Genomic DNA, 9,040 nt, shown 5'->3' with positions numbered 1-9,040 from the left:
TAAAGGAAAAAATAAAGATCGACGAAAAGGTAGAAGAAATTGTTGAATCTTCTAAAGAAAATTCATTTTTAGGAATGTTACAAATTGTAACTGCCCATCGATGGTATATTAAATGCACCATTATAATTAATAATGAATTTACTATCACTAACGCTGCAATGATTGATAGCGGAGCAGATGTTAGTTGTATTCAAGAAGGATTAATTCCTTCAAGATTTTTTAAAAAAACTACTCATGCTGTTAAATCTGCATCTAGTCATACTTTAAATATAAAGTATAAGTTATCTAATACTTATATTTGTCAGAATAAAGTCTGCATTCCTCATTTCTTTTTATTAGTAAAAGATCCAATGCATCCTCCAATCATACTTGAAAACCCTTTTATTAATACAATTTATCCTTTTTCAAAAATTAATTCGAAAAGATTCACTGCTAGTTATAAAAATAAGGAGATACCCTTTTCATTCATAACTAAGCCAGTTACTAGAGATATAAATGCTTAATTAATATGAAACAAAAGTATGTTGATTCTTTACAACTGAAAATATACAATATGAATATTTTTGATATATTATGACTTGCTAAAGTACAGAAAAAAATTAAATTAATTTCTGAATAGCTGGCCATTGACATTTGTGCCGATCATCCCAGTACTTTCTGGAATAGAAAAAAGAACATTGTGACTCTTCCATATGAAGACAACTTTTGCGAAGATGACATTCCCACTAAGTCACGTCCCTGTCAAATGAATACTGAGTTAGTGAAATTTTACAAAAAAAGAGATAGATAATCTTTTGCAAAAAGGTTTGATAAAACCATCAAAATCGCCTTGGTCATGTACTATTTTTTTATGTCAATAATGCAGCAGAAAAAGAATGTGACGTTCCTAGATTGGTTATCAATTATAAACCGTTAAATAAATTTTTAAAATGGATTAGGTATCATATTCCAAAATAAAAGAGATCTTTTATCAAGATTATATGACGCCAATATATTTTTAAAATTTGATTTAAAATCAGGCTATTAGCAAATTTAGATTTTCAAAGAACATACTTATAGGACTGCTTTTAATGTTTATTTTGGGCAATATGAATGAAACGTTATGCCTTTTGGATTAAAAAATGCCCCCTCTGAATTTCAAAAAATTATGAATGATATTTTTAATCCTTATTTAGATTTTATCATTGTTTATATTGATAATATTTTGGTCTACTCCAAAACCTTTGAAACTCATATTAAGCATCTTGATATTTTCAAAAAGATTGTTATACAAAATGGTTTGGTCATATTTAAGCCAAAAATGAGTTTATTTCAAACTAATGTTCGTTTTCTTGGACACAATATTTGCCAAGGAAAGATTACTCCTATCCAACGATCGATTGATTTTGATTCAAAATTTTTTAATGTTGTAAAGACAGGACTACGCTCCAAAGATTTTTGAGAAGTTTAAATTATATTTCTCCTTTTTACAAAAATCTGTCTAGAGATTTATCTCCATTATATGAACGATTAAAAAAGAATCATAAATCTCTTTGGACTGATAGTCTAACTGAACTGGTTAAATATATTAAACAACGTGTTAAATCTTTACCTTGTTTAACACTAACTAACCCGACTTGGCCAAAAATTATAGAAACAGATGCATCAAACATTGGTTATGGAGGAATACTAAAACAAGTAAACCCCAATGATTATAGTCATTGTCCTTGTCCACAAAAATGTTATTTTGTCTCTGTGACCGAGGAGAAAAGGGGCTCGGCGGTTATATATATATAAGAGAAACATACTTAAAATATTAAAAAATAATTTATAATTAGAAGAAGGTAAAAAAAGATTTTTTTTATTAAGAGTGGAAATTAGAGAGGTGTGAGTTATGAATAGTTACTCCTTGTAAATTGATATGTGAAGAGTCTTTGTTATAAATGTTGCTACATTAATAAAATATTTATTTATAATAAATTAAGTAGTTTACTTTTACAGTAAAGTAGTTTATTTAAATAAGAACAAAAGTCAAAAAATAGAGAAAAATAATAAATATAAATGGATGCTATAAGAAAGTATCATATTGATTGATTTTATTTTTTTCTTTACTTGACTAATTTAGCAAATTAAGAGAGTTTTGTTACTTTTTTTTTTTAATATTATCCTTAATATTAAAATAACTAAATAAAATAATTGTAGTCAAATTTAGAATTTCAAAAAATTATTAATAAGATTAATTTAAAAAATTCACCTCTACTAAAAGTTTTCTTAATGATTATGTCAAGTTAACATAGGTCAAGTAAAATAAAATAGTAGAATACTTTTTTTAAACGTGTGTTAAATCAAACATGTACACCCATTTAGTCATGAATATTATTTATTTATTTATTTTTGACATATTATTTAACTTTATTTAAAAAATAGTGTTTCGCCATGAAAAAATTTCAAATATAATTTAAAATTGTATTTAGAATTTGAAAAACAACCAAAACTTTGATAAATTTCACTTTTTTCATTTTTATTGTTTTCAAGAAAAAATTCTAAATTTTTTATTATCGTAAAATAACCCCATTTGAATTATATTTCATATTTTTAAAAATATATATTTAAATTTTAAATATTAATTGAAAAAAGGTATGACTAAATACAATTCTAACTCTAATTTTGAAAGATAAAATGATTTTTTAATTTTTATTTTTCATGTTATCAGACACCAACTCCAATACGTTTACATTTAAAACATCTCCATTCTTTGTATCTTTCAACCCTGCCGATTCAAATTCGACTCATAATCGTATTTCAAATCATATTTTTAAGAAAGATACTATTTTTATAATTCATTTTTTTTCTGGGGGCCTCGTTGATTTGATAAGTTAGGTGTAAAGTTTATCAGATAGTACATAATTTTCTTGAAAAAGTGGTTGTATAACTGTGAATATCTGAAAAACCCAGATTGGAATTGAAGTGGGTTTCTTGTTTTCTTGTGTGATTTGGAAGTATATGGATGTTTTGGGTGTAGGAAGAAGCAAAGGGGTATTTTTGATTTGTGTTTTGGGTCATGGGGATGAAGAACAATGATGGTCAAAAACCAAAGTCAGGTAAGAGTAATAATGGCTTCATTCCGACGTCGTTTCGAGTTCTTTCCAGGATTGTATCCTCTGGTGCTTCTACTGTTGCTTCAACCATTAGGTCAGTTGCTTCGGCTATTGTGGACAGGGACAATGACTATAATCATGATCAGGTGCAATTTCCGTGTTTCAAATCACTTTGAATTAGTTAGATATTATAGTCAATAGATTGTATTTCAGCAAAAGGTTGGAACTTTACTTGTCGGGGGTGTTTGAATTGACTTATTTGAAGTTGCTTAGAAGCTAAAACCTATAAGTTGGGACATCCAGCTTTTGATTGTTTTTTTTTAAAAAAAAAATAATTTAGCCAGGTGTTTTTTGTGTTTATCAGACACTTTCAAAATAAAAATAAAAAGTTTTAAAGCCAAAAACTACTTAAAATAAGCCAATCCAAACACCCAATTAGTCTTGTCAATAAATTGATGGTGTACCCTAGTAGTCGAGTCAATGAATTGAGCGAGAGCCTGAGGTGTCAGGTTCAAATCCCAATGAAGACAAAAACACTAGGTGATTCTTTCTGTTTGTCCTAGGCTTGGTAGACATACCGTGGAATTAGTCGAGGGGTGTGAAAGCTGGCCCGAACATGATGGTCATAAATAATAAAAAATCTCGCAAACAAGTTATAGCTGGATCACAATTGTTGGATGAATTTTTGATGTTTAATGGTGCTAGCTAATGCAGCAAATTCTTTATATTTTGAATGCTGCACTGTGCTTTATGTATTCTAAGGTAACTATAGAGAATAGGAGTAACTAAATGCAGTTTATAATTTTATGTGTGACAATATTTGTTCCCTCTTTTTTCATGAATATTTTTGGGACTAAAGTTAGCTCCCTGATAGAACTTTTCCGAGTTTTGTATCTAGTTTCAAGAATTTTTCCATATGTGCCACTAAGTTTTGTAGTTTAGACTTTTAATTTCATTCGTCACATGTTGGTTGAGCCTTACTGTAAATTAGGGTGGTGTACATACTTACAGACAGGTGATCACTTTTTCCTTGTTCTCCTGTGACCATTTCTCATTTTGGTTGGGTTTGAGTGGGAGCAGTTCAAGGTGAATAAACTTTGACCAACCTTCAATGGGATGATATGGGGCCCCTTGTATTCGTGATTGGGGGTGGGGTGGGGTGCAGAGAATTGAAATCATAGGATATCTATGTTAACTCTGTGTGAAGTCTTGTATTACTTTCTAACAACTTATGTTTTATGGTTAAAATTGCTTAATTGATGAAACACGTGAAGAGTGCTGCGATCTTGATGATATATAAGATCCTAATGGAAATTTTTGGCTGTTATCCAGAGTGAAAATTAGCTTTAACGCTATGATTTGACCAACTTCTTGGGCCCACCCCCCAAAAAAATAAATTTTCATCTAGGGTGTTTTGAGGTTTAAGTTGATGAATTTCAGATTGATCTTGGTTTAAGGTAATCAGGGTTTAAGTGGATGTAATCTAGATTGATGTTGGAAAAATATGAGTTCATATAGATGCAAATCTTGCGATTCAAAATCCTGTGAACATAGTTTGGTTTTTGGTGCCTATGGCTGGTTGATTTCCAATCAAAGAGCAATTTTTTCTTGCTTTCACTCTGTTGCTAATCATAAATAAGTATTATGGTGCTTTGTCATGGATGTCGAAACTCGGAAGATAGATGCTGGTGTTGCTGAAGCCATATGTGCTTTTGATTTCTGATGGGCAGGAAGGTCCAGTATATCAGAAAGAAGCTAGTTTTATTGGATTTCAAGATGAAGTTCTTTTTTTAAGCTTGGTAATTGGCTGTAATAGCTACTTTGACTCTAAGAAGTTTGATTGGAAGTGCAGGGCGCCCTGGGTAATACTCATGGGTGACAAGTGCTAACCTGGGAAGAAGAAGACTGATTTATATGACTATAGTCTGTTTTGTTTTGACTTTTGAGGATGAAAGACTATTAATTTCCTTCCATGAGTGAGCTGGTTCTCAGTTGGTTCTGTAGTGGTTGTAGGTCATTCAGGATTCCATCTCTAGTCAAGGATTTAATTTCGTTATGATTCTTCATTTAGGTAATCATTTGAACTGTAGTAAGTTACCTATTTCAGAAATAGATAAATCATTTAAAGTGTAATTCCAAATATATGGTGGATTAGAGGCCACAGGAGGTCTGAGGTAATCATCATTGAGAAACTTAGTAAACTTAGTACTGCAAGTTTCTCAGTATACGACTTGTATATGTGGTTTCGCCCCATCATTAATCAATTATTTACCTTTTCTTAAAAAAGGCTTAATAAAGAAAGGTGGCAAACAAAAAATTTACTTGTTTGATGGATCAAATAAATTATAGATTGTTGAACATTGATATCTGATCAACAACATTGTCAGGATATCAGTTCAAATATTTACCTGCAGTGCTAAGAGGTGGTGGTTGTCGCATTGCTATGTGAATTTTCTTTTACTCCTTTACTGCACTTCCCGATGGAAATTGTGCCGTCTCATATTCTTCTTCTACCACATCAGGTTCTGTGGGCTGGATTTGACAAGCTGGAATGTGAGGGAGGCACTTCTCGTCAAATTTTGCTCTTGGGTTGTCAGAATGGTTTCCAGGTTTGGGATGTTGATGATTCTGATAATATACGCAACTTAGTTTCCAGGCTAGATGGTCCTGTTTCCTTCATGCATATATTACCAAAACCAATAGCATCAAAGAAGCACGAGGACAAGTTTTCTGGTAGTCGCCCAGTTTTTGTACTTTGTACTGATGGATGTTTTTCTGGAGGTAGCAACATTCGGGAGGGCCTAGGAAAACTTCATGATGCAACCATCCAACAGTATCATGACCAAGAAAGTACCAGTTTTGTGCCCACTATTGTTTGGTTTTATTCCTTGACATCTCACTCTTACGTGCATCAGTTGAAGTTCAGATCAGTTATTCATTTGGTTAGATGTAGCTCCCGAGTGATTGCAATTTTACAAGAAGCTCAGGTATGTGTAGCATATTATATACTTTTAATCTCTTCTTGCTAGACATCAGTTAAGTTTCTCCTATTGCAGATACACTGCTTTGATGCTGCAACTCTAGATAGGGAATATACTGTTGTTATCAATCCTGTCATCACGGGTTTTTCAGGGTTCGGTAGTACAGGTGTGGGACCTCTTGCATTAGGTCCCAGGTGGATGGCCTATAGTGGAAGTCCAGTTACAATCTCAAATTCTGGTCACGTTGATCCGCAGCACCTTACTCCTTCAGCTAGTTTCCCCAGTCTAGCCCCAAATGGCAGCTTAATTGCTCATTATGCAAAGGAATCCAGCAAGCAACTTGCAGCTGGTATTGTGATTCTTGGGGACATCGGGTATAAGAAGCTCGCTAGGTACTATTCTGACTTGTCACGAGATAGTAATTGTTCCCCATCTGGTACGGCTTGTGTGAAGATATCAGGAACTGCTAATGGTCATCTCCCAGGTGCAGACAATGTCGGAATGGTACAAGTTACTCTGATCAACATCCATTATCTCACCGTCTTCATGTGCCATTTCAGTCACTTGTTCTATATCTTCTCCTTGTTGTGGACAGAATAATTCACTCTCTTCCTCTTTTGAGTTTATAAGTAAAACATTAGTTCTTGGCTGATTTTTTTGTGTTCTGTTGATTTTACAATAAGTTCCTTTCACATCATAATTAACTCTTACATTTGTGGTTATTGTGTTGTGGGTGTCTCTTTTCATTTAGTTTGAATGTTTGGAAGTGATTGGCATTTGGTGCTTTATGAATACACTGTCGTGGATCAACATTCAACCTCTATGTTAACGTCTTGAATTTTGTGCATCTTAGGTCATAGTCAGGGACATTGTCAGTAAAGCTCTTATTGCTCAGTTTAGGGCACATAAGAGTCCTATTTCAGCTCTATGCTTTGATCCTAGCAGTACTCTTTTGGTGACAGCTTCAGTTCAGGGTCATAATATCAATGTATTCCAGATAATGCCTATACTATCTGAAAATACCTCGCCTACTCCTGGTTCATCTTATGTCCATCTTTACAGGCTGCAGCGCGGATTCACTAATGCGGTAGGAGTAGTTTGTCTGCTTTCTTTTCCTGTTTAAATTTATTGTTGTTGAGGTCTGTAAACTGAATTTTCCTTTTGGATATCTCAGGTCATACAAGATATAAGTTTTAGTGGTGATAGCCAGTGGATTATGATAACTTCTTCCAGAGGGACTAGCCATCTATTTACAATTTCTCCTTCAGGGGAAGCAGTTAATTTTCAATCTTCAGATGCATATCTTACTGCGAGGAGTAATGACTCTAGTGTCCTGGAAAAACCTGCTGTTCATTGCACCTCGAATTCAAAAATTCCGGTGCTTAAACAACAGAACATCTGTGAGTCTGGCCCTCCAGTGACTCTTTCTGTTGTTGGTCGCATGAGGAGTGGAAATAATGGTTGGAGAAATACTGTAACCGGTGCTGCAGCTGCTGCAACTGGAAGGACGATTTCTTTTTCTGTGTCCATTGCTTCAGCTTTTCACCACTGCAATAGTACTAGTCAATATGCAGATTCAGGCCTTCTAAAATCAAATCATCGCCTGCTTGTTTTTTCATCTCTAGGCTGTATGACGCAGTATGCATTGCGTATGTGTTCTGAGCTAGATTCCGGTACAACCATTCCTTCTGTTGGTTCAACTTACGAGGCAGGTATTGAAACAAGATTAGTGGTAGAGGCAATCCAGAAGTGGAATATTTTCCAGAAACAAAATCACAAAGAACGAGATGATAATGCTGATATTTATGGTGAATTTGGATGTTCTGATAGCAGTAAAGTATTTCCTGAAGGAATAACCAAGGGAAATAGTCTCTGTTCCGAGACTAGGGACACAATCACTCGAGAGAAGATAAGATCTGAGGAAGGACATCATATATACATATCTGAAGCAGAACTCCAAATGCATAAACCTCAGAATCAACTGTGGGCAAAATCTGAGGTACATTAATCTTTGTATGTTAACGAGATCTTTTATCAGCAGATCTCACTTCCATCCTTTGTGTAATTGCTGAAATCTCCATTGTCTTTTTAAATTCATATGCAGGTATGTTTTCAATCATTTGTTATGGATAGGATTTACGTAGATGACGGATGTGGTGGAGAGGCTGAGATTGAAGTAATACCAACTCATATGGTTGAGGCAAGGTTAAAAAAACATTCAATTCCAGTTTTTAATCACCTTCAAGCTTCCAAGACCGAACAAGCGAGGTAATCAACATTTTTCTGTGTTAGAGGTGGAGAGTAATTTGCTTTATCTGAAGTTGCTCTATCAGAAGTGAGATTTTTTTTTTTTTGTTTAATAAATGAATAAGGGTTCGTGTTCATGGCGACAATGGCCAACAGTTATGTCAAGGCCAGAGGTCTTTGAGAGCACCAAGCTCAAGTTAAATAGTGGTTCTGTCTCTTCCCATTCCATGGATGAATCCAGCATTGAACTTCACCATGGCAGAGAAACCGCGAGGAATAGTGTTGGAGCGACAAGCCAAACGACTAGCCTAGATTTGGTAAACAATGTAAGAAGCTCCATGAAGGAGAGACAATCGAAGTTCGTAAATATTAACCTAGGTGTTACAAAAACAGTAAAGTCATTTGGAAGATGAAGCTGGTTTGTTTAATTGAATTTGAAGGCAATGAAATGCATGGCAACTTATATTTTGGTTTTGTTGGTTCTGAATTCTGATCTGTTTGATTATATAAAACAGAAATGAAAGACTCTAAGCTTATCACAGACTGGTTGACAACTCAATAGTGAAACATGGGTGACAAATATGGGTTTCAAAATACCTACTGTATCAGCCTAACAGATACTATAATAAACTAACCTGAACAACATATAATTAAATAGGGGCAAAGATTATATCGATTTACTTTATTAGGTGTACTCCATATGAAATAACCATAGGAGGTGAAGATAAATAACAA

The 9,040-nt window shown here is 33.7% G+C and overlaps 1 pseudogene; it reads left to right on the top strand.

Annotated features, from left to right (window-relative positions):
- Positions 1-2,718: 2,718 nt before the first annotated feature.
- LOC129870196 (autophagy-related protein 18f-like) lies at positions 2,719-8,773 on the top strand (annotated as a pseudogene).
- Positions 8,774-9,040: the final 267 nt, after the last annotated feature.

The sequence above is a fragment of the Solanum dulcamara genome, chromosome 10 (genome assembly GCF_947179165.1).
Source record: "Solanum dulcamara chromosome 10, daSolDulc1.2, whole genome shotgun sequence".
Taxonomy (NCBI): domain Eukaryota; kingdom Viridiplantae; phylum Streptophyta; class Magnoliopsida; order Solanales; family Solanaceae; genus Solanum; species Solanum dulcamara.
The sequence above is the reverse complement of the archived record's forward strand: the minus strand, read 5'-3'. Positions and strand labels throughout refer to the sequence as shown.